The sequence below is a fragment of the Halictus rubicundus genome, chromosome 3, assembly GCF_050948215.1.
Source record: "Halictus rubicundus isolate RS-2024b chromosome 3, iyHalRubi1_principal, whole genome shotgun sequence".
In the NCBI taxonomy this organism is placed as follows: Eukaryota; Metazoa; Arthropoda; class Insecta; order Hymenoptera; family Halictidae; genus Halictus; species Halictus rubicundus.
This window is the reverse complement of record NC_135151.1, coordinates 13,937,938-13,963,177: the sequence shown is the minus strand read 5'-3', so window position 1 is coordinate 13,963,177 and position 25,240 is coordinate 13,937,938. Positions and strand designations below refer to the sequence as shown.

Sequence of the window (25,240 nt, the reverse complement as noted above, 5' to 3'; positions counted from 1 at the left end):
AACCTCAACATGTGAAAATCAGTGATCGAAACATAGAGGAACTTTATATTCTTCGGTGATAGAATGAGTCCAGTTAATTTTCGGATCGATGTTCGGTCGCTTTTCGTTTCCCACGCCAAAACGGGGTAAATAATCCGAAGGAAACTCATCGAGAATTACAACGCTGATCGTCCCAGTGCGCTATAGTCAGCTCCGACTCGGCTCGAAGACGCAACGTGCATTTGATAGCTTTATCCCGGGGCGAGGTTCCGGCGGGAGGGGGCCACCGGATGATTTTCGAGCGTAAACTCGGCTAACACGCCGGGGGAAAGAGAAGAAGAGGGAAACGGAAAGAGGTGGTGTTGAATGCCGAAGGGTTAGTTTAGACACACGTGAAGACGTAGACAAGACGAGACAATGCGGATATTGGACCAGGGAAATATCGAGGCGAGGCGGAGTAGCTGTTGATACCGGCAAGGAGGATAGTCGAGGGGATGCCGTGAGCTCGAGGTAACGCGAGTAGACAAACTTTCGGACCCGAGCGAAATCCTTGGTTATCAGAGCCGGTCACAACGGCAAAGGAGACTCCACCTGGCCTCTCTGCTCGCTACAAAATGTCTGAGCCGGATGATAACGTATCAGTTAGCTGGCAACTGCCCAGGATCTCAGATGTTTTCGTTCATCGAGACAGAAGATGCCGCACTACCATTTTTGACTTGACTTCGGAGAATTCTTTTTTCTGAAATTAGTACGAAATGTTAGCTATATTGCCACTTTTTTTTTACCATGAACAGTCTGTATTTTATTGAGTGCAACGTGTCTTCTAATGAAATGCTTTGTGCTTTCTGATTAGAGGAAACAATTGAACACTGAACTCCACTAATATACAGAGAGGGCATTTATGACATGTACGAGTAGTTGCAATTTGAAATAGCATAAATATGAGTATTTTTGCAAAATCATATCTTGCAGAAATGTATAAAATTGTTATTTTACGGAAAGATTCGCCGTCTAGTCACTGTCATAGTTAGTCTATTGAATATTTCTCATTATTTATCTAGGCGTGGTTGAGAATAACAGTGGTTTTATGTTTCACCAGTGGAACAAGTCAGCAGTTAAAGCGGCAGAATGGTTTTCTAGTGGTTTCTCCCGAATTTTCGGCGGAATACAGGCTGACTTCCGTTCGGAAAGCCGGTGTCATCGAGGCGGATGGGTAATAACAGACACAGGATTGAGCTCAATCGTGTGAGACCCGGGGGATTCTTGGAATCGTGGATCGACTTTCCGACTCGCGGCTCGAGAAAAATGAAGGGGAAACTAGCTCCCTGCAGCCCATGGAGGTATTCCTCGAACGCTTTGCGACGGGTTAGCCGGCTTCTCCGGGCTGCAGGAGCAAAAGTAGGACCTGTTTAATGGAGCTCGAGCCATTCTGGAAATTTGATCGGCGAGAACAACCAGCCAGCCGTTCCGTCGTTTTCTCCTCCCTATCCTCGGTGCTCTCTTCTTCTTCGTCTTATTCCCTTTTTCTTTTTCTCTGTCTCTCGTTCACCCAGAACCACCCTCGACCCCCCGCGCCTTCCGTCTCTCCAGTGTCTCGCGTTCCTTCTAGGATTCCAATTGCAAGCCCAACTTTGATTTGATTCCGCTCGCTGTCGTCCTTTTTCCGCGTATCGTGGACGCAACAAATCTGCAGCGGACGGGAGCATTACACTCGAGAAATGTCTCCGGTCGTATGACTCCGGAATTCGATACCCGGCCCCGGGATTCAGTTTAATTGAACCGGTTCCCCGGGCAAATTGTTGACGGAAGTTGCGCCCGCGTGCATTTGTTGGCTGCGAAACCCGAGGAGCCAGCTTGCCCTCCGTTTACAATTTTACTCCCATACTTTAGGGCGCGATTTTACATTCTTCTTCTACGAAAACAAAGGTTTTTATACAGTTTTATTACACTTTCATCGTGTTAGGACCCCGTTCGCTCAAAAATACCGTTTCTACCGCTCAAAAATAGTATTTTATATTGGTTCTTCAACAATCAACATAAAGAAATTATTTTCAGAGAGATGGTAGAAGTTCAATGAAAAATCTTCCATTTCATTCCGGATATATTCCTGGACTTTTTGTTAATTAATAAAAGATATACAATCTATCGTCTCGTCCGTATGTCAAATATTAAAGGAACCATTCTTTAATATACAGTTAAAATTTCAAGTTGATCGGTCCACTACTTTACCTAATCTTGTCAATCAAGAAGAGGTTTCTCTAGAAAACAGTAGGCACGTCACTCGTATGATCTCTAAATTTTCTATCATTGATCGAAGTTTTTGAAGCTGGTCAACGAGGTGGTTCACTGTTGGAATCCAGCTTTTGAAGTTCGTCGGGGATCTGCAAACTATTGATTTTTTCCCAGGGGAACGTCCACGGTAGAATTTGTTTCCGATTGCTGTCGTAACGTTCGGAAGCGAGGTCAACGGTAAAGAATGTAAAAAAAAAAAGAGAAAGGGCCAGATCAGCGATAAGTAGTGGCCCGACGCCGGTAGTTTTCAGAATTTACTGTCCCTTTGACCAACCAGCAGAATGGTAGGAGGAGATGTAACGCTTTCTGTTTGCATGCAAAGTACCAACAGTCGACTGACCACGGATGTCGGCGCCATTGTGGAAACGTACGAACGCATACGTACGTTCCGACGACGTTCCTGCGTGCTCCTTTTTGCCCGCAGACCGATACGAACTTAGGCAGGAAGTGACATGCTTGCGAAATGGGGTGAAAATTCTGTAGCGGGGAAAAAGCCAGGAGGAACGTTTTCTATGTGTATATAGGTGCGTTCGCCGGCAGCAGGGAGCAGCATTGTTACCGAGACACGTACAGAAATATCTCTAGACGCTTGACGCTTTCTTACTGTGGAACGCTCGTTCCAGTTAACAGCCTCCGATTCGTTTCTGGCGCGTGTGTCGATCGCGACTATCCTCGACGCTTCAACTTCTCTTAGTACTATTACAAATTTAACGATTTTCGATTTTATTAGCTCTTTATCTATTGGCGATGACTCAATAGTCTTTAGAAAAGCACTAGCTCAGGAATAGTTGAGGACTTTCCGATGGACTATTCTATAGCGACAGTAGCATCAATTGGAAGTCAGCATGGTATTTAAAGAGACCTTATTTAATCATCTCATTTGAATCTTTTATTTAAAAGAAAATTATGACACTTCTGTTTCGCGTAATAGAGTCGTTAAATCTTCAGTACTGTAATACGATTCTGACTAATATTCCAAGATTGATTACACGTGCTCAGATGACCTTAAAATGACCTGTGCCTATGTTGATCTATCATATATCTTGAAAAGGAAAAATACTTGCAGCACTGTTGAAGCTATCAATTAATTGACCACGAATTATGGGACTGACTTGGTTCTGCATCTTGTAGAAGAACATTATTTACAGTATTACTTATGGTAGGAATTGACAAATTTTCCTAAATTTACTCTAAAGAGAGTATGAACACAAAGACATTCATTTGATACCAGATGGACCTAGAAATTGCAGTTTGAGGGTTTCTTGTTCGACAATAGTGGATTATGGGTCCATTATTGTCACGGCAAGGCGGAGGAAGCATCGGTGAGATAGTGAAATCGAATAACGATCAAAAATGTGTACGGGCAGACGGTCCACCGACATGGGGTCATGGGTGGCTTGTTTGCACGCCCATTCTCTGCATGGTTATCCTTGACCGGGTCTGACCAGGGCGGGCCGACCAAGAGAGAGGACCCTCCGGTGGCCATTACTCGGATGGCAAACACACTTGGACCCGTTGGTTTGTCCTTCCATCCTGGACGCATACAGCGGCGGCCCGACCCCTGTGTGTATCGGCATGAGATTTCTATTTAAATGAGAATCCATTAGAATCTCAAGGCGGACTTGTACAACGATCCTTCGAAAAGTTTTCTCCTACCGGATACTAATCAGCGTTTCCTGCGTCGTGGAATGTGTACCGAGAAATTCCGGGCCGGATACGTAAAAATCTGACGACGTTCCGCCATTTATATCGCCGATCGTTCAAAACCGTTTTATTCCTCGACCGACCGACGTCCTCCTTTTTACGACAACGTATTTACTTGTGATTTTTTGTCCCCGATTATAGCTTTTCCATACTTTATTCGAGCTCCCTTTATTCTAAGTAATCAAACTGAACGATTTACAAAACAGACTACAGTGAATTCTCGTTACGAGTCAGTTGCGCGGTTCTGGCGGCTGACTCTTAGACAAAATCTGAGATTCTCGCCGAGCGTCGCATTTGACATACACAGTGCACGCTGGAAACCTAAGAGTCGCATCCGTTTATAAGTCATAAGCCTATGACTAATAACCGATAGTGACAAGAAGACTGAGAAAATGTCTTTCTCCGATACAATGTTGCACGTAGCTCGAGAGACGGCTCTCGAGCTTCGGCTTCTCACCGCGGTGGTGTGGGTAGTTCCACTGACTCCAAATCGTAAGGTTGCCACTGACTTGTAACGAGAATTCACTGAATTGGGACGGCTGTCTGTGCGTCTTTAACATTGGAACGGTTCCGTGTAGCTTTGAAGTCACGCATCTGTTATTTGCATTTTTCACGTCTCCAAAGTTGCAATGCTTTCAATTAAATCTTCACCCTCTGCAAGCCTCTGCAAGGTTGAAGTCACGCATTCGCTATTTGCATTTTTCACTTCTTCGAAGTTGCAATGCTTCCAATTAAAGTTCAACCCCCTGTCAACCCGTGTAATTCCTAAGTCACGCAATTAGTATTTGCATTTTCCATTCTTTATTTCTTCTATCATTCGACTACATGTTTAAATATTATATACATTTCGTTTGGACTTGAAACAAACTGGATTGTAGAGGGTTAAAGAAAATTATAGCTGTCCTCACAGATACATTAGACTTCTTCGTTACTCCATTGGGGATAGTTTCATCATCCTCTATCTACTGCAATACAAATGCTTACTGTCACAAAAATTAATTCCAAAGCCAGATTACATAAGAGTAAAATGTATGACACACCCCCACAAAGATCGCGGAATTTTTAATAATTTTGTAAACACTATGATCAGTTGTTCGGGGGCAAGGATCTAGTGGAATAATATTTTTTTAGCAAGGAAAAGCCATCTCGAGCGCACGTCGGAGACCCCGGGCGGGCTGGTAATGTATTCATAACCGTACGTGCGGTCGAGAGGCAGTTTCCATCGAAATCACCGCGGCTGGCACGCGCCTTAATCGTCGTTAATGATAATACAAGTGTCCCGGCCTCGCGTAGAATTTCCACTAACGCGCATTCAAACCGTCCCCCGGATAAACCAACATGCGTGGATGGGAACGCAGTCTTGAGTGGCTAACGGCGGAAGACGAGCGTGTACCGGCGCTCGTCCTGGCTCCAGTCGACGCGGAGCTAGGGGCTTGGACCTATTTACGTGTATTGGGAACCATCATTAAGAGAGAAAGCGGCCACGGCCAAGGGAGAACGGGAAGGAAGACGCAGAAATGACAAAGCCGCTCGTTAGGCCCTCCGAGGGTCCTCACAAGCAGCGCCAAGGGTGAGAACGTGCTTAGGCCTCGATCCGTCCCTTCGACCTCCGCTTTCCACTCTCTCTTTCCCCTTCCTCGTTGTCTGACCTCCAGCATTGCGTGCTCTCGAACACCCTTTTCGCGATGGTCACTTGCGGGTCTCGAGGAACGCTCAGACTTTGACCGCTGACGAACACTGTCCTTCGACGGGGACTTTGATAACAGGTTACCTCGCACAACTTTTTCACCGTCTTTGGCCACGGGAATAGTCGTGGATTAACCGGATTGGTAGACTCGTCGTGGAACACTCATCCAATATGTAGAAGAATTGTCCCGAGTTCTACAGAGACTCCCGAGCTGGAGAATTCTGAGCAAATAGTATTTTGCAACTAGTCGAACTGAGAAACGGCACTGGATTTTACTGAAGTACTTGCCAGACAGAATATATCTCAACTTTTATATCTTCCTCAGAATGGAAGTTCATCCATATTCTTCTTGTAACATTAGGTTTACAGGGCGTGTTATATTATTTTTAATTTACGATTATTAAGATTGTAAAGATGTGTCCATGAGACATAATTCAACATACTTATTACTTTGGGTATGTATTTTATAAAAAAAAAAATGGCTGAACATTTTGATAGACACTTTTACGGTATTTTTGTACAGTAATGTAAAATAGTTATTTTTAGCTCTCTGTGATCCTAGTGTTAAATACTGTAGAACGTTCGAAGTCTGCCTGTTTGTGTTGGAAGATATATTTCTTTCAAATGTAACATAAATGAACCATAAACCATCATAAACGCATAAAATCCGCGGTCTGACCTTCTTACATCGGTACAGCGAATTCTCGATATATGTCAACAACACGTCTAGGAGACATACCCGAGCTGAGTTATGTTTACACTCCTCGGCGTCCGAGGCCTCTCGAGCTTCGCGGCTCCTCACGGGGTATACCCCGCGGTAGTGGGGATAATTTCGCGACGTTTATCATCCAGGCCATGGCGACATATATAGAGAAATCACTGTAATAGCTTACACATAAATGTCGTTGATATAGGATGTCCTCGAGCTCGATAGTGAAAATGTACATTTCGAGAAACGAGAATTTAAAAGTAGTTTAAAGTAACACGTTCATCGAAAGTGAACGATTTTTGTACCAGCGGCGTGGACATGTTGCCAGAAAAGATTTCTGTGGTTACATAGTGCAAGATGACTATAATCGATCCGTATCAAGATATGATCTCCGCTATAGTTGATCACGCAAAGTGATTCCTGGAGGAAGGTGTCGGCATCCGGCCGGTGTTATTTGTTATTGTCGGCGTCGCCGGTAGAGCGTCGTTAGAGCTGAAAGCCGCGAAGTCGTAGGAAGTGAGTTACTGCTCCATTGGCAATTACGCGTTGACAACATCCGTCTAATGGTGCGCCGCTCGTAAACGTTCTAACGTCTTCCCGCTTCTCCACTTTCGCCGCGCGTCTTTGCTCATAAGACGTCATATTCTCCGGTGGCGCGGGTTATGCTTCTCCGCGGCGCGGTATAGCGTTTTACAAATTGTGCCATGGCCGGGCGTCACGTAGTCTGGGCTTCCTCCGCATCTAAATCTCACTAGCAACGTTTAATTATTGTCTAATCTAGCTTATCGCTCCGCCTCAAACTTACAAACTAAAAGCACAATGCTCGCGTCCCTAGAAAATTATCCTTCGTGATCCTACGATTGGTCTCAAATATTAATCCCTTCCACTGAAATGACTATACTAAGTTATCTATGCAATGACCAGCTGCAATTGGCAAGATTTGTGTTGATGAACGAACTATTTAATCGTTCATCAAAACCAATTGTTTGAGCAACAAATTTGTGAGATTCTATATTTACCACTGTTTCGTAAAATTAAGAAAAATTAAATGTTGTGTATAGACATTGTCGTCTATGAATAAATTACAGTGCAAGGTGTTGGGAATGCTCTATGTTGAACAGATACATAAATAGAAGCCACCCACATCTCCTGTGTTAGATGAAGGCTCACACGCATTAACATTGAGTGACAAAGATAAGGAATGAAAGACAAAGCGAAGGAATACCTCGGTGAAGACTGAGTTTTCGGGGACGTACAGTATGAGACGTCGGACAACCGCCTGTACCAACTATATTTTTACCTCAGCCAAGTTCTGAACTCCTAACGGTACATCTAGTTTCCCAATAAGCACTACCTTTCAAGTGTTCGTTCGCACTTCGACAGTCAAAAATTGATCAGTTGCACATTTGTGATTCCTGCGGGTCGTAACTCCACACGGTTGTAATTCCTGCGGGTCGATAGCTAAACTAAAGGAAGACTGGCGTCGCTAAGCAGCCAAGAATACCGGACAAGACAAGTAAATTACTGGCGAAGCACGAGCCGGTCTCCGGGCTCGGTATTATCATAAGCGCAGCGTGTCACGTTGTCGAAACACCGTGCAGTTCAGCAAAACCCATTCCCACGTTTCCCTCGTTATTAATTCCCGCGACCAGGGATGATTCCGCCACCTGCTGGGCACCGTTCGCCGTTCCAGAAACCGCCATAGGATAGGAGGTGGTGGTGGTGGTGGTATTTCGCCGACAAGTCGGCGACTGTTCGAAGTCGTTGGCGGAGGTATACGTCGCGGGAGTTGGCAATCAGTCAGACTGACAGTTTTGCCCGCGTAGGTGACCCGTGTGTCGGGGGTGCGTTCCATCACTTTCTGTCCGTGATGTATGCATGAGGTCGCGACCGGCAGCAATCGCGGTACACACAAACCCCACCCAAACTAGCCCAACTCCTTCGGCGCGAGCCTTGCTTGCCATTTTCCCTATGAATATATGAATCGAACCCACGGAGTTATATGGACGGTGGGTACTCGTGGGGGTCTGCGGTCATACGTTACCGTCGCGAGACGCTTCGTGTCCCGGTTTCATCCCTTGGCGCTAATATTACCGCGAATGTATCTCGCCGCCGAGTGTACGCTACACTTTGTCTCGCGACAACCGAAATAATTCACCCTCCGGTCCGCTACTTGAATTATTTTATTCCTCGGACCTGCGAGAATCGCCCCACGATGCTCCTCGTCTGTCGTAGCTTCGTTAACCACGTTATCCACTATTTCCTAATTTTTTAAAGTTTGTGGCGTAAGGCTTTTAGACTTTCTGATAGATCCTTCAACAGCAACAGCAACTTCGATCGGAAACCAACAAGTTAACCTTAGCGACGTAATCTCATAATTTCGTTCGGTGTTACTGTACAGGTGGGAGAAAAGTTAACGGGTGGTTCTTCAGGACAATATAACACGAAAATAAAGTGTACAAAATTTGTGATTTCGGCTTTATTTTCTAGTTATTAACGATTAAAAATCCGCCTAAAATGCGGCAACCCGACCAACAGAGGTGTAAGTTGCGTACGCCATAAAAGCGCGCGACAGTCTTGTATCAAGTGACAGATACTAAATAGATAGAGAGTAAACCGAGCGATCGGGTAATTCCACTCGTATTCTCGCTTCTAGCCGAATTATTGGCTAAAGTGTGTGACGTCAAAGCCTAACCATTGGGTGCGAGCGAGGACCCCCTTTGATACGTGACTGTCGCGCGCCTTTATGACGTAAGCAACGTATACCTTTGTTGGCCGGGTTGCCGACTTTTAGGCGGATTTTTAATGGATTATAAGTAAAAAATGAAGCCGAAATCGGAATTTTTCTATTCTTCATTTTCGTTTTATATTGTCTTGGAGAACTACCCCTTACATTTTCTTCCACTTGCAGTCGAACACCCTGTATAAAAGAAGATTTTTAAGCATTTTGGTACATACGCTGTTCATAATACATCTTGTAGTTTGAACTAACCAGACAATAGCGAATTTTTTAAAGAAAATCATTGAGGAGTATTTTTGTAAATATTTAATTGCTAAATACTGTTGGTATTTACATAATGCGCATCCTCCACATGTTATTAGACAATATTGATCCTATCAGACGAACAACTACTAGTTTCTGTGAAAGGTTGAGACTATTCAACATCATTTCATTGGTTCAATTAGGACCACATGAAAACGTTCTGTTTCTAGCTGCAATGACCTACTCACGTGATAGTAAAAATACAACCGCTTAAAAACATGAATGCGTGAATAGTATGTAAGAATGATCGAGGGTTTTGTTAAGTAGTTCGGAGATTGACCGTATTTTTGCAAAACGCCGCTCGAAAGACTTACGGCAGTCTTAGAGCCCGGATCCTATCTAGTGCCCCTACGGGCTCAACAAAGGGCCCAAGTCCAAAACCCGAAGGCTTAACGAGTTGCGCGTACTTCGTGCAAGGCAAGTCAGCTCACGACGTTACAGGGTGGTAATGGAGTTAATTGCCGGCAGCGGGCGAAACCGGGGGGCTTACAACTTGAGATACCCCGTGCACCTGATACCAACAAATTGCTTGGTTCTTACATTACAGCGTGATCCAGTGTGGCCCTTCCCCGGCGCATCCTAAGTCGCGGTCCAGCGTCTTTAATGCCGCAAGTGAGATGCGGGGGGCTGACTCGGGGAGTCATCTTGTTAATAAGTGTCCCTGGGAACTCGATCTTAGCTTCGGGAAAAGGCTTCGTTCACCCAGATTTTATTCGTCGAACCCCAAACATTTTCTATTCATTGTTGCTGGTAGCATTTTAACCCATAATTATTCCTGAAAATCTATTAACACTTTTACGGATCTAATCAAAACCAAAATCAGCAAATTATTTTTTTATTATGAAGGATACAACGTATTTATCTGAGACAAAATGCTTTTGCTCAATTACTTCTTTTCAATAATCTGAACAATGTGCTGTACTTTTTTTTTTTTAATTCAAGCAAACACCATGGTCAAGCTACATAAAGTGAATTTGCTTCTTTCGGTAACAATCTACTCACTCGATAACCAAATACAATGAAGCTGTAAAGCATAAAATATTCGCTCAAGAAAATCACTTGATTTTCAAAAGCGATTCAGCAAGAAAATTTCAAGTTTCGCGAAACAAAGGTTATTTCAACAGCGGCAACCTGTTCGAAAGAGAATGATAATGGGAAAAGTGTTGCGAAAGCTAGATAGGCGGAGTGTCCAGAGTCTGCATTTGCGCTTCCGTTGTCAGAAACGCGTCTCTGGAAAGTTGCGGGGGCACGTTATCCACGTTGGCTGAACGTTGAGGAGAGAACGGCACGCGAAATAGGATAATACCTCGGCCAGGACCTCGAGCCTTCGCAGCCGAGGGACGACGACTAGCACAACACAGAAAAGACATTAGCCAGCGTCGTGAAAGGCGGCCGTGAGGGGCCAGCGGGGTTGTTGCGTCTGCAGGCTTTGGGGACGACGGGGTGCCATGCCGTTGGAAACGAGACTCGTTGCCCGCTGGATACGGCTTCAGCTAAGTAAAATTACGACTGCGTTACCTGCATACGTTTATGCATCTCATTGGCACCGGGAGGGTTTCGTCCGAGATAGAGGTGTTCCCTGTTTTACGCGAGGAAATGGTTTTAGTGCTCCTTTCTGACATTAATCGTCGAAATCTCGTCGAATTCGACGTACACACACGGGAAAAAGAATTTAATCAAACAAATTAAACATCTATTATTGCGATCATTCATGTATTTGACTTGGGAAGTATTTTAATTTGCGATAAAGGCGCGTCAAATGATAAAACTGACATACGAAAGAAATATTAATATGAAAATGAAAATGTTTGTTTTTTTTTACATGGTACAAGACGAGATTGTTTGGGACTGGTTTAAGGGAGGATTCAATCATCTTCAAACATGAAGGATTTACATTATATGTTTTAAAAAGTACTCGGTTCTCACGCAAGTGCTCAGATTTACTGAGTTACTATCATGAACAATGGTTTATGGTTTACAGTTCTATGTTTGGCGAAGAGACAAGAGCGTTTATGAGCTTGTTATCATTTTTCTGGCATTTCATAACTACATTTACGGTGTTGATCGAATATTTCCTGCCAGAAGCGCTTTCGCTACCTTCATTCTTGGTATTAACGGAGACAATTGTATGCTGCAGAAAATACAGTTTCAACGCTGTATAAAAAAAAAGGAAGAATAGAGATATCTAGGCATGGTTCGAGCTCGTTTGAGAGCGCAGTTCGGCACTCTCGACGAGCATGTAATTTATAGCAGATCGGACAGCCATTATTAAATTTTCCGGAGTGAAGTCGCCGGTTACATTGTTCCGTAACACCGGCGAGAATTTCGTTAATTATGCTCGGCGCAGTAGCCATCGACTTCTGTAATTAATATCATCGGTTTTCGTCGTTCAATTAAAAACCAATTTTGCAGGGTCCACTTAATTGGCCGGTCTCTCAATCGCGCCGTTGGTAGATATTGCTCCACCACCTGTACCACCCTTTTGTCCCGTGGCATCGTCTTATCGGGAACGCCTCGAATTAATCGTGTATTAGGCTCAAGGCTCACGCACGGGCACCGGTTTAATCGAAGGGAGAAGATTAATTAAATTATATGCCGCTCGTGAAGTTAATTCCTTCCTTTAAATTGCAAATTTCCCAGCCGGTGATTAATTAATCGCGCCCGCCTCTGAGGTCGCGAGTTAATCGCGCCGGCAAGAAGACATTAATAGTTTAATAAATTTCAGCCTCGGGACGGTATCATCGCCGGCTCGTAAAATATTTAATATTTCTCGGCCGTGTTTTTTTCTCTCTTTGGCCGCGGAAAATCTCGGGTGTCAACTTTCTTTCGTAAATATTTTACTAACCGCGGGGAACTTGGCGAACTATGACATTGGGTTTTTCGATCTGTGAGCAACTACGCGAAATTAAACAATAGATTACTTGTCAGAGTGACGCGTACGTTTTCATTCGTTTAGAAAAATTCGCCTTGTCTTTATGCTCGATCGAGAAGTTAATATTATAAATTTCTAATTGTAATTCCAAAGGTAGAAACTGGCGCTTTAGATTTTGCGTAGAAAATATTGTCTTGACTTAACGAGAAGGTGAATCTACAGTTATGAGCAGGAGACGAAGAAATTCATGTAGGACGAAAATTCGAATAACAATCCCAAAAGAATCTGGTGAAAGATTAGTAACGAAACGTTCACTGTGGACAGAGTAGATTTAATTTGAAAAGAAGAAACAATCTACAAATGAACCTACAGAAACAGTTCTTCGAGGTTCGAAGTTCTAATGAAATTAGCATCCTCTCGCGGCGGAGGCTGTCGATTAGAGAAAAGGGTTGAAACATCGTTTGATCAAGCATCAATTAAACGAGCGAGTCGGACCGGCCCCGGAAAATCCACGCTTTCGGTGCGGAGAGCTTTCGGGACGAAATAATAGTTGAGATCGGATCTTGACGGTGAGTAAAAGGACGGGAGCTTTGCGCGGTCTGCTCGAATCTGTTGGGAATCGTAATCGGTACGAGTGGTGGCCTCTGACCGCCGGAAAATCCAGCCGGTCTCATTAGCATTTAATGCCGGCGAAACTTTCGGCTATAATGGCTCGTGTGTGCAGCCTGACGAATGCTCGAATTAGAGGCGAGAGAGGGCTGCCAAGAGTTGCCGGCAAGAGCGGAGCCGCTTTTCGAGGAGCCCTGGAAATCGGAGGTGAACCCAAAGAGACCAGGGCCCGAACGGAGAGACGTGTTCCTGCTTGAAAATACTCGGCCCAGCCCTCAAGCTGATTAAATTCTTCCGACCGTGATTACCGAAAACCCGTGTCGGGAGTGCGTGAATTGCTTTGTGGGAGTTATTAAATCGTACCACCGTGTTCCACACTTTTGCCGACCAGCTTCATGGTCGAACTTTCTCGACTAAATTCCTCGGACAGCTGGTTTCCATCTTAAACTGATTCGTTGCCTCCGAATTCATTTTTGTGCACATGAACGCATTATTGATGGGGTCACGTCTCTAGTTTACGATCTGAGGCAAACGTGATTTTTAGGAATTTTCTCTGAAAAAAGTAATGGAACTTTTTTCAAAATAAAGACCTTGTTCAGAAGTACATATGTTGTGTAACTAATAGTAATTTTTTAAATACAACATCTTCAAAAATGCCCGAGGTACGATCACTCTCCCTGCAGCTGTTTTGCTAACTTCCGAGAGTTTCTAAAATAGAATACTAAGTATAAAATAGTGAAATGCAATATTCGAAGAAGGGAAAAATCGAGGCAGAAGAGCGAGTGGGCGAAAGGAGGCTTAAGTTCGTAAATTAACGCGGAGCAAGTGCGCACGGAGGTCGGCGCGGCAACTTTTTGTTCGGTGGAATAGAGTTTCATCCTGTCGGCTGGTATTTCGTTATTATCCGTAAAAGTTAATATCCGCTTGGCGTGTATGTAAAAACTTCGCCCGGAAGTTAATATACTTTTAATTTTTTATTTTTCCACGTACGCGCCGATGGAGCCGGCGCTCACCGTCTCGGCTCTGCTCCGCTCGCGGCTCGGCTCGGCTCGGCTCGTCATCGTCGGCGTCGGCCGCGGGAGAACTTTAAATTCTCATGCCGGCTCGCTTAATCCGCGGCTTAAAGAGCTTAACCCCACGAATATCTCGTCAGAGCTTCCCCCGACGTCGGTCCGTGGTGGCAGAGAGCAGGTTTATTAGCGCACGGATTTCGGAATTCTTTTCATCCCCGGCTGGGACACGAAGCCACCCACGCCGTTTACATAAGCGAGTTCTCCGGATTGCCTTTTTGATATGTAGATAAGGGGTGGTGCCGCTTTTACGCCGTTTACGCCCCACCGCGGACTAAAGAAACGTCCGGGCCCCGCTGTCCCGCGATTCTCGACGTCCCTGGTGGGGTTTCTTCGTCTTTGAGCGATCGAGACCATGCTCTGATTATGGAAAATCCTCGGGGAGGCCTTCGACGAGCCCGGATGTCCCTTCAACCCCTTCACAATCGAGCGAATTACGTGATTGGAGCCTAAATTCGTCTGCACGTTTATATTTTCAATTATCCCCAGCGGGAATACAATCTAGAGACGGCAATTCAGCATAGAAGCTGTCCACACGATACATTTGTACTACATTCATTTCCATCTGTTCATATTTCCTATTATTCCCACCAGAAAAGCATCTTCAATCTACTCAGAGTCCTTCAAAAGATGATGAGACGATATCTTTATCTTGAACAGATTCTAATCAGAGCTGAGCAGAATATTTCTATTTAAAATAGAAAATAGTAAACAGTTTATTTTATTTTTAAAGAATACCTATCATCATGCAAATAAATTATTTTATTTACAAGAAAAAGTTTTTGAAATATTATTTGAAAATAGTATTTTATTTGGAAAATATTCCAATTAGTGAGATTTATTTCGTGCGACTGTGTAAAATAGTATTTCAAATAGTTGATAGTAACTAATACTTTCCTGATATTTTCTTGCCTTTAATGTTATTACGTCGTCTGTTCATTAACATGTTACATGCAAATATTTGGAACTAAGCTACAAATAATACTTTGTTAACTATTATAGTTTCTTATGTTAAAAGTTCTAATTTAGAATATTAACTATTTGCTCAACTTATTTTCATTGTAAGGAAATATTTGAAATACAAAATAAGAATATTTTATTTGTCGAAATTTTTCGTCCTATTTAAAGTAGTATTTTATTTGGACCACATTAAATTATACTATTTAACATAGTATTTTAAATATTTTTTCTCGAAATTTTGCCCAGGTCTGCTTCTAATACAGGAAATAAAATTTTATTTTACCTAAACTTTGCATAAAGATCACAGAGTACCGAGTTTCTAATCAAACAATTACGATTCAGCATTACTAAAACTGTCCTCTAACCTTCCCTTTCTAGGTTCACAATTTTCTAATTTATTTTAGAACCTGCATTGTTTCATTCGTTTTTCAGATTTTGGTAGAGTACGTTCATGTTAGAGCTATCACAAACGATCAACGCAACGATGAGAACGCAAGCGTGGAAATGCATTCTGTTGTTTTAGAATGGACCTATTCACAATGATGCGACGAGCAAAACAATGCTTGCTGGATGACTCTCACAGCTTCTATGGCAGCTCCAACATAAATGTGCCTTTAGAACCGAACCATTTTGTAAACGTCATTGTGCGAGTACATTGAAAAACGAATAACGCAACTGCGATGTAAACGTTCGCTCATGAACCTCGTAAGTACATTAAAAAGCCTATGCCATCGAGTGCAACGACTTTCCACGTTTATGGGAATAAGGTCACGGTTTTCTCGAAGTAAATCCCGGGTCAGACGCGATAATCGACGGGTTTCTGGCGCCGCACGTGAAGAGCTTGACCGGGATAAACAAATTACACGCGAACAGTTTCACCGGTGCAATTACGAGCAAATCTTGTTAGCAAAGTTTCAGCTGAATTACATCTTGAAGCGGGCGCGCCTCGCGACTGCAAAACTTGACCGCGGCGAATGCAACTTTATTTAGACAATTAAATAGTCCCGCGAACAAGCAAGAGAATTATACGAATTCGTTCCTTGAACGTAAACAGTTGGACTTTTGCTTTGTCAAACTTCAATTCCGTGATAACAGGACGGTGGTTCTTCACAATAAGGAAAGATTGCAGAGGCTAGTCGAACAGCGTCGAATTTCGCCGAATTAGTGAGCTCGATAAAAGGATAAATGATCGGTTTAGGTTTCTATTGGTGTTACGCTCTCGTGGGACTCGCGAGCGAAATCAGTCACTATACAGAAGAAGAAGCCAACCCAGGGTCGAACGAGAGGGACCTGGTTTGCTACCTCGTCTTCGGTATTTCGTCGTTATTGGGCTGCTTCAATCTCTACGGTGGCGTTCATTTACTTCTATTATTTCCTGTAAACAGATTCGGTTGGTGTTCACGTTCTCTTCATACTATGGCCATTCGCAATTTTCCTTGTTCGTTTCTTCTGCTTCTTCTTCGGGTCGATTAATCCTCACGTCGTTACGTACGAGGCTGTACAACGGTGCTGTGAAAATATCCAGACAAAAACTGCTGATAGACAACAACATGATAATTTCAATGTTCTCAGTAGGCAAGATTAGAGAATACTGACTAATGCATGATTGCTGGGCCTATGGCATAAGTCGCGTGACTATTGTACCTACTCAAGTCAAATACTCGCGTTGCGGTGTTTTAAAAATTAGCGATCAATAGCTGCAGATTTCTTGGTTATTGTTCCATAGCAATTACAGGCACTGTGAGTACTCATACACAGTTAAGGTACAGCGTCAAGACGACTATCGGTGCGAAATAAATTCATACGAAATTACAGCTGAACTTTCCCACAATATTGATCTGATTTTTCCTAACAACTTAGATCTCGATGAGGTCGCAAATCGACCGTGCATGTCCACTGCCCCGAAAATCGCAGCAACTGGCACAAAGCTGGCAATCAGATGGAGTCCACCGGGAGCCGACCGCAGAGATAGTTTTTGCGGGCAAACGGAAGCCTAATTCTGCGCGTTTCAGCAATTAGAATGGCAGCAAGTATCAAAGGCGGGCCGCGAAAGGAAGACGTGAAATTTCATCGGAAGCCATGCGACGACTACTACGGGTAGGAAATACACGCGGAGCAGCTGGGGGAGGGACAAAGAGCGGGGAGGAAAGGCAGCAATGAGAGCCAGTCGGTCCGAGTTTGCGAGTTCCAAGCCAAGGGGATTGCCGTATATTAAAGTACTTTTCGATTCCCCCTTTCCTTTCCGCGCGAATCCGTAGCTCTGGACCGACGCTCTCCTCCGTTTCCCCATCCTCGTGGCCCTCGCGTCCGTTTTCCTCCTACTTCTCTTTTCTCTTTCCATGTTCTTCCTCTCTCGTCGGTCTCGTTGCCATTCGAATCGCGAGTAATCGTAAGCCCCGGCTAAGCCTCCTGCGTATTTTGCACGTGATGGTCCTGCTGACTCGTTCGCGATTCACTGCGATAAGCTCGCCGCTCGCAATAACGATGGTCAGGTTACAGGCATTAATCATGGCTTCGCTTCTTCTCGATGTAATTAAACCGCGTGCACGTTCCTCCGAAAGTGGACCTGTTTGTCAAAGAAGGCACCGTGTATGAAGTATACATTTTTCTTTTGTTGAAATATTTGTTGCTTTAACACGGTCACTGACTAACAGTACTGTAAGCGATGGAATCGAAGCAATTTTATTAAACCGAAACAGAGTCGCCAAAATACTGTGTGTTTTATCTTCTCACCCGTTTAGACCGCAAAGATTATAATAAATTTCGGTTTGCACAAATATCTTCTTATTCTCTTTTTGAATATGTTAGTAATTATCGCCGAGATAAAAATTGCAAGCACTACAGTTTACCGGGTACATAATGCTTTATGGACAGTGTTTTGAATAGTTTTTTTAATTTTCTGCAATTATACTGTTATGTTTGGTGTTTAGGAGGACGGTGGAAAATTAAATTGGGTGATATAGAACCCGAGTAGAGAAGGCATTTTCGAAAAATCTGCACTCGTGCAGCAACATTCATCGTCGAGGGGTACCTTTTGGTGCCATTAGTCATTAGCGATTCTAAAAGCACCCGGGGTAGAATATTACAGCAGTAGCCGCGGCGGCTTTTACCATACTTTAGCTTTATGCGAGCCTCATTCATCAAAACCCAGCGAGCCGAATGGCTCCTCTGGTACATGGGTTCGCAATGGGTCATATATTCCGGCGTGCTATTTAGGATTTGCGATCTTACGGCATTAGACGTTTCGGAAACCGTCGACAGTCTTCTTTACGATACACTTACGACTTCTACAATTTTTATCATTCCACCCGCCGACGTCTATTTCGATCCTGAAGTTCGAACATGTGGGCCAATTTATCATGCAGAGAGAAAAATAAAGTTGTTTCGCAGAAATATAGTCACTGGCGCTCTCTCGTTAAAATATTATCCCGTTTTATTCACCACTTGAAGACGTTAATAATAACACGACGAAAATCGTTCTGATTAATAATGTACTATGTTAGAAATTGGTTTTGCGATTTGACAATTGGTCATGCGATTGCACAATCTTTTTAAGAAATTGACATTTCTCAAATTAAGTTACAAATATCCTGATGATTAGATACATGTCTAAATCAGTCTCAATAACTATTGTGGAAACTCCACTACAAAAATTGATACCTACAATAGCTCCTTATACTTTGACCAAAAAGTGACAACTTAAAAACCGGCACGCTAAAACTGAATCGAATGTAAAATGAATCATCAGCGTAGATAAAAATGGAAGATTTGATACAGCCACGAATGACAGCAAAGTTAGCTGACCCTCGAATATCATCGTAAGCAACAGATCTATCTTCCCCAAAGCCTCGGTCAGATGTGTATCCAGGGATTTTGGTATTTCGGGTCGCACGGGGTGATTTTTGCGCGTGGTGTCTCATCGCGGCGTTTTAGCCATTGATCTAGGCGAAAAGGTGAGAAGCTGTCAGGGCTGTCACGTGTCCAATGGACCATACAGGCGGCCCATTATCGACGTTGGTCTCCGGGAGAGAAATAATAAAAATGCCATTAGTGTCTCGACGTCCCAGGACGGTCGAACGATGTGAACGTTCACCCCAGATTTTCGGGCGATATATCTCATCCCCTTCGACCACTTTAACGTCTTTGTCACGGACTCTCCCACTTGACGAGGTTAATCCTTCTTTCTGGCCTTCGGGCCCTCCTCCTCCTTTCTCCTCGGTCCAGCGGCTTGCTCCGGACGACCTTAAAATCCGTTCACGAGCTGGAACGAAAATAATTGCATCGTGATTCTTCCGCTTTTTCCGGCGACTCCGGTGGCCCACCCCTTTCTCTCGCCCTCCGTCCCGGTCGCACCCTCTGTCTTCAGCATCGCGATCCCGCTCCCACTTTGTCCTCCTCCCTCCAACCACGACCGAGAGGGCATAAATCCTTCGGGATCGTCGCCGAAAATAAGATAAAATCTCGCAGTGCCGTGGCTCGCCCGGCAAAGAGGAAGGAAAAAAAGGCAAATTCCCGAATAAACACATCCGCGCCTCTTTATGGTGGCACTTTGCGGGTCCACCCCCTCTGACTCGGCGGTCTGTGTACCGTGCGCATTATTAACTCAACCACCGGAAAATGTCAACGCCGCCCGGCTCCTTATCTCCTTGCTTTTCTTTATTTTAACGCCGACACCCGCTTCCCGTCTCGCCTCCCTTAGGCGTGGCTCGTGCCGCCTTTATCTTCTAGCTTGTCCGGGGGAGGAGAATTTTCCACCCCCTTCTGGTAAATCGTGTCAATTCCAGAATTTATTAACCCCTTCTACACAAGGATTTTTTTAAGACGCTCGAAACGTTGCTTTTGGAGAGGCAGACCGTGCTGGTTTCATCCCCTTCTGGTAGATCGTGTCCATTCAATTTAAGGACTTTGCTTTGTCCACAAGAATTTCTTTTAAAAAACATTTTTGTTCGAGAGCTAAACAGTATTGATATTTTATCGTGAAAATATTGAAGTTATCTGATTGCTGCTGTTGGAATTAGACTTCTGTTATCGGAGCGAGTTTGAGGTAGGATTGAGCCTCTGTTGTCCGAACGAGGATCTTGATTTTTCTATGCGACTCGTTACGTCGTCCTCTGATTGGAATATGTGCATGGCTAACATTATGCAGGGAATCTGGCAGCGTTATAACGGTCGCCCGGTCAGAATCACTTCTCGCGGAGGATCTAAAATTAATCTCTGCGCGTCCTATCGGGTCCATCAGAGTGGGAGTCGACCATTCGAATGCGCAACGGGGAATCCCGGGAGCGTTTCAGGTTCCTGGATAGCTCGAAGGGCGAGCTGGAACGGGCTCGGGATCGGATTTCCAAACGTTTTAATCGCCGTTTTTCTTTTTCATCCCCGCCCTCGATCCCTCAATTTTCTCCCTCCGTTTCCCTCTCCGCTGCTGGTCCCTTAGCAGAGTCCTTTTCCAGAAAGGAGTTATCGGCGAAGGAAGCTACAGGCACACCAGCGCTCCGTCGGCGTGCTCTCTCTCCTGAAAAGGGGCTGGGGACGCCCGGCGGGGTTAAAACGACCCCCGCAAGCCGAGGCTGAAGTCTGAAAGATAAGGTACCCCTCTTCTCTCTCTCGGCCTCCTAGATTATGGAATGGCACTTTAATTACACTAATGGGAGAACCAAATGTTAATTACAATTCGAAGTCTAAAAGAGAGACGACTCCGCGGCGCCGAAAGACAGAGGAAGATAGGCGGAGAGGTGGAGAGGCAGGAAGGAAGAAAGATAGGCGGGGAACGGGCCACGGCGAGGAGCCAACCAGATGAGATTTGCCCGCGTAAGAGGGTTTCCGTGATTAGTATTATTTAATTAAAAATGCCCGGTCTCATTATGGTCACCTCTCATAAAGACCGACCGACGCTGCGAGAGAAGTCGCCTGCAAATTGGATTACTGCAACGTCGAACGCGAAAAACCGTCGCCCCGGTGGGAATCTCTGCTGTATTGTGTCCTCTATTTTGCATTCTTGATAGGCGATAGTTAGGCTGTTTATGCTGTCTAATCTTCTGGAAACGCGAGCCAACAGAATACTCGTAGGATACTCGTAGTAATGTCCTTTTAATTTCTATTGAACGGTGCTGCAACCAAAATTTTCTACGATGTCCGATGATGTTACACTTTATAATTCCATCACACAAATTTATCCCCCCAATTTAAATTAATCTGTGATCTTATAAGAAATATAAAAAGTATAAATAATTTTTCTATTCGTTAACAAAAATATTAAGGAAGTTTCGAACGGAAATTGAAGGTGGGTCATGACCTGGGTACCCGGTTCTCGACGTAAGGGTCAAGTTGTATTTTTTGGTGCTTCAATGACAACCGAAGGCGAAGATCCTCATCATCCACGAAACGTCCAGCGTCGCGTTTCTTCGAGTTTCATTCTCCGGTGTATCAACGACAACCACGTCCCAGGAAACAAAAGGTGACGTCACTCTTGAAGGCCGTCGTCCCCTGTCCATACTGGATTGATCCGAACAGTGACGCGGGGGTGTCAGAGATCTTTCGTTTTCGGGAGTCTCGCCTAGGCGACACGGAGCACGACGACGGCGTGCTATCGACGCCGGGGCGGTGGCAGCGCGCGGCAGCCGGGTTTCAATTTAAAGTTGGACGAGCGTGTCGGGATTTCAATGTACAAAATGCGTATGCTAAACTTTTCGCACCCCTCGGTGGCCACCAGGCTCTCTCTCTCTCTCTCTCTCTCTCTCTCTCCCGCCCTCCTTCGTCGTCCGAGTTCCGACACCGGGGGCCCTTGACGCACGGACCGACGCCGGACAACGTCCCGACGTTGAAAAATCAGCAAGTCTGATGCGCCCCGCCAAGTAGAAAGGGTGCACAAGTAGAACATTGCTCTCGTCAGAGTAAGCCTGGGACAAATGTCCCGTGAGCACTTTGAAGTCGCCAACGGCGTCCGACCCCTTCCAAAAAAGGACAAATTACTTTTTTGAGGCTGGCACCGTGGCCTTCGCACCCTTAGCCAAGCCGGCTCTCCCTTAAGTCCTCTAATGATTGCAGTTGCGATCGAAGGTGATGCATAGCAATTGGTAGGCTTCGGCCGGACATGCGAAGGAACTTTCTAATGGGTTTCGGGGGCCTTCTCTTTTCATCTTCTCTCGCAAGCATGATCGAGCTCTCAGCTAAATAAATTGCATCCTCGGTCGATGACGGATACCCTCTCTGGCTTGGGAATTGGGAATGAGACGCGCGCGTATATGTTTGATCTTTCTTGCGAGGTTTCTTCGTGCGAAAGCGGAAGAGGGAATCTTAAAATAAGAAATCAGGAAGGGTTTTCATTTTCGATTCGAGCGGGCCGACGCGAATTTAAGTTCGACAATGTGGGAGGTGCTCGCGGCGCGTGAGATTCACGGCCGGGGGACGACTGGAAAATGAGATCGGAAAAAGTGGAACGAAGAGGATGTTTCGGGCGTCCAGGCGATCGCGGATGGGTGAGAAGTTTCGCCCCGGGAGTTGGATTACCGCGTGGCTTCGGTCGGATTTGAAAATCGTGGGGTTCCCGGGGACGCGGCGCGACGGGATGCTGCCACGGAGAGAGAGACGCCGGAGCGTGATTGATTTTGCATACGACACGGATTGGACAGGTTTGAGAAATTGGACTGGCTTGCTGGCTGGTTTGGCCTCTCCTCTGCCCTCTTGCTTGGCTCTCTGCTCCCTCCGAAGCCCTCCGAACCTCTCCGACGCTCTTCTTTTCTATATCGCGAGTGCCTATGGACGTTATATCGGCGCGTATGCGCATATATACATACATGCATGAACGTAACACATATACTTGTAGCCAGTATCTGTACTCCGCGAGACGAAGAGGGGTTCCCTCTCGTATCTCTCGCAGGGAACGTCGAAGGGGATTGGCCTCGAACGAGCGATTTGTGCGATCTTCGAGGACGTATTTATGAGCGTTCCAGACCCGCTTCTTCTTCCTCCACTCTCATATTGCGTACACCGTTCCCGGAGACGGCTGAGTTATGGCGTGCAAAGTGCAACGTTGACGGCTTACGCGGCGTAATCGGCCTACGACACCGAGAGAACGCGATTTATCCTGGAATCTTTGACTCTCGAAGTGTCATAAGTGGATTCAGCGGCGGGATAATCTTCCAGCGTTTCTAGAGCTGTGCCATTCGTCTTTCGGTGATCTAACTTCTTGGATCAATTGCTCGATGTTGCAATGTCATTCGTAATCTAACCAATTGGTTCCAATAATATAATCCAAGAACATGTCTTGAGATTATTATTCACAAAAGCAAGTATAGACCTTCCTTTAGATACAACACGAACACTGGAAAGTGGATACACAAGCGGAAGCTTTGAAGTACCGTACAAAATCTCATGGTTTTACTGTAACTCTCCCACCGGTAGCCGTTTTTAGAATTATTTTGGACACACAATTCTTTCAGATAGCCGGCGAAAAGATAGCGACATTATTCTGAAGATCAGATTTTCTTAAAAGAACCGAGATACTTCAAGTAACTGCAACGCACTAGCAAGAACGCGGGGAAGCTGTTGAACCATCCGAGACCGCTCGTCTGGCGTTATCCGCCGACGTCGGAGTGGATAACAAGTCGAACGATTTATTCTAAACCTTTATCCGGGGGCCCCTCGAAATTTATGAAAGAAGACGCCCGTTTAACCGACTCGCTCAGTCATCCCTCACGATGGTGGTGAAGCCACCCTTCCCTCGACTGTCTTCCCTGCTCATTCTATCTTCGTTCCTCTGGAGGCTCTCTTTTCACCTCTCTTCCTCTACTCGACTGCCTCTCTTTCTCTCTCTCTCTCTCTCTCTCTCCCCCTCCGCCCTGTGCTCACATGTCAGCCCTTTATTTTATACCAAGACGAGGCCGTCCGAGTTGGTCCTAATATTAAAGGGGATGGTTCACCCTTAGCGCGTGATCGGGATACCGAAATTCTCCGATCGGACGCGGGGTTGTTCCTTATTGGCGAACAGAACGAAAGTCGAGTGGCGATGCTTTCGAAGGGAAGATGAGCAAGAGGCATGGTCGAGCAGGACAGCCCCGCTCCGAAATCTTTTCGGCTCTGTGACACGTGGACTCCCTTGAATGTTTGGGGAAAAGTACCCTCGTTGACCGTTAAACGCTCTGAAGTTTGCAAAATGATCCACGGTTCCTGAAGTATCTACAAACATTTTGGAAATCATTCATTTATACTCTATTCAATAGAGCAAAGTTTCTTTGCCATCGTTAATATTTAACCCTTCACGGATGACGTATATGCATCATACTGACTCTAAAACATCAGATTATTAGACACGATACACTTTCATTCGTTATTGCAGAGGAATTGTTTTATGAATTGAAGCTGGGTATGAAAGATATCGGGAAGTCTAAATCACCTACAGACTGTGACAACTAGACTGCGGATTTTTGTGCAAAATAAAAAGTGTCTATATTAATTTTAACCTATAGGAGCCACGTAGACATTCATTTTTTTCTTAGTAATCCTAGTAAGCTGGAAATAAGAGAACTACTGTTTTAAATTGCAACCAAATACAGTACTTATCTTTTACAGATCGAATAAAAATGGAAGATATGTAGAAATTTATTTAGCAGAAAAATTGATGAATCTTGCAATTAAATAAAAGTTTCCAGCTGTTCGTTCACTGTGTTTCAACCTGAATCGTCTGAACTTATAAATAGACTGCGAATCTATATGTAAAATAAACATTTTTTATCTGAATTACAACGAACTACTGAATGTTTATCAGATTGAAAATAATATAATAGCATGTATAAATTTTTCTGATACTTTTGCTACTTAAAATTACACCTACTAATTTTTGTCATAAACGCACAAAATCCGCAGTCTACTTATAAATATACTTTAGACGAAGAACGAAGCGGGAGCATTAAAGAATATTTTTTGTTTTTGTTTTGCAGCTGTATCTGAGCAAATCACGGCAGAGCGGCTTTTCGTGCGACCTGCAGCACAGTCTCCCAGGAACAGTCAGTCCAACAGCGCGTCAACAAGGTAAGTTTTTGCTCGTCGACTTTTGCCAACCGTTTCTCCCAACGACCTTCGTCCCACCCGAATATCTTTGGCTTTGCTCGTCGGCTGTAAACTGTCTGCGAATTTCTGGCCGCATTTGAAAAGATTCGCCCCCCTACCGCGCGGCAACTACGTTCAGCCGCTTCCTTTGCTGTTTCCTCATTTCTCTCTCTCTCTCTCTTTCTCTCTTTCTCTCTCTCTCTCTCTTGGTTCGGCACGCTCGCAGGCAACACAGACATTTAACGTTCTAGCGGAGAATATTTGCCTCATA

General features: G+C 44.7%; 1 protein-coding gene across 10 annotated transcripts in view; it reads left to right on the top strand.

Annotated features, from left to right (window-relative positions):
• Positions 1–25,240, top strand: part of LOC143352728 (uncharacterized) — a 242,042-nt gene that overhangs the window by 52,594 nt on the left and 164,208 nt on the right. For 9 of the 10 annotated variants that reach the window (XM_076785462.1, XM_076785460.1, XM_076785467.1 and 6 more), the window contains one exon: positions 24,861–24,951. The gene's annotated coding sequence lies outside the window, so the exon portion shown is untranslated. Of the gene's footprint in view, positions 1–5,526; positions 5,546–24,860; positions 24,952–25,240 lie in introns of those variants that run through there. The other variant, XM_076785464.1, reaches the window with a different exon arrangement.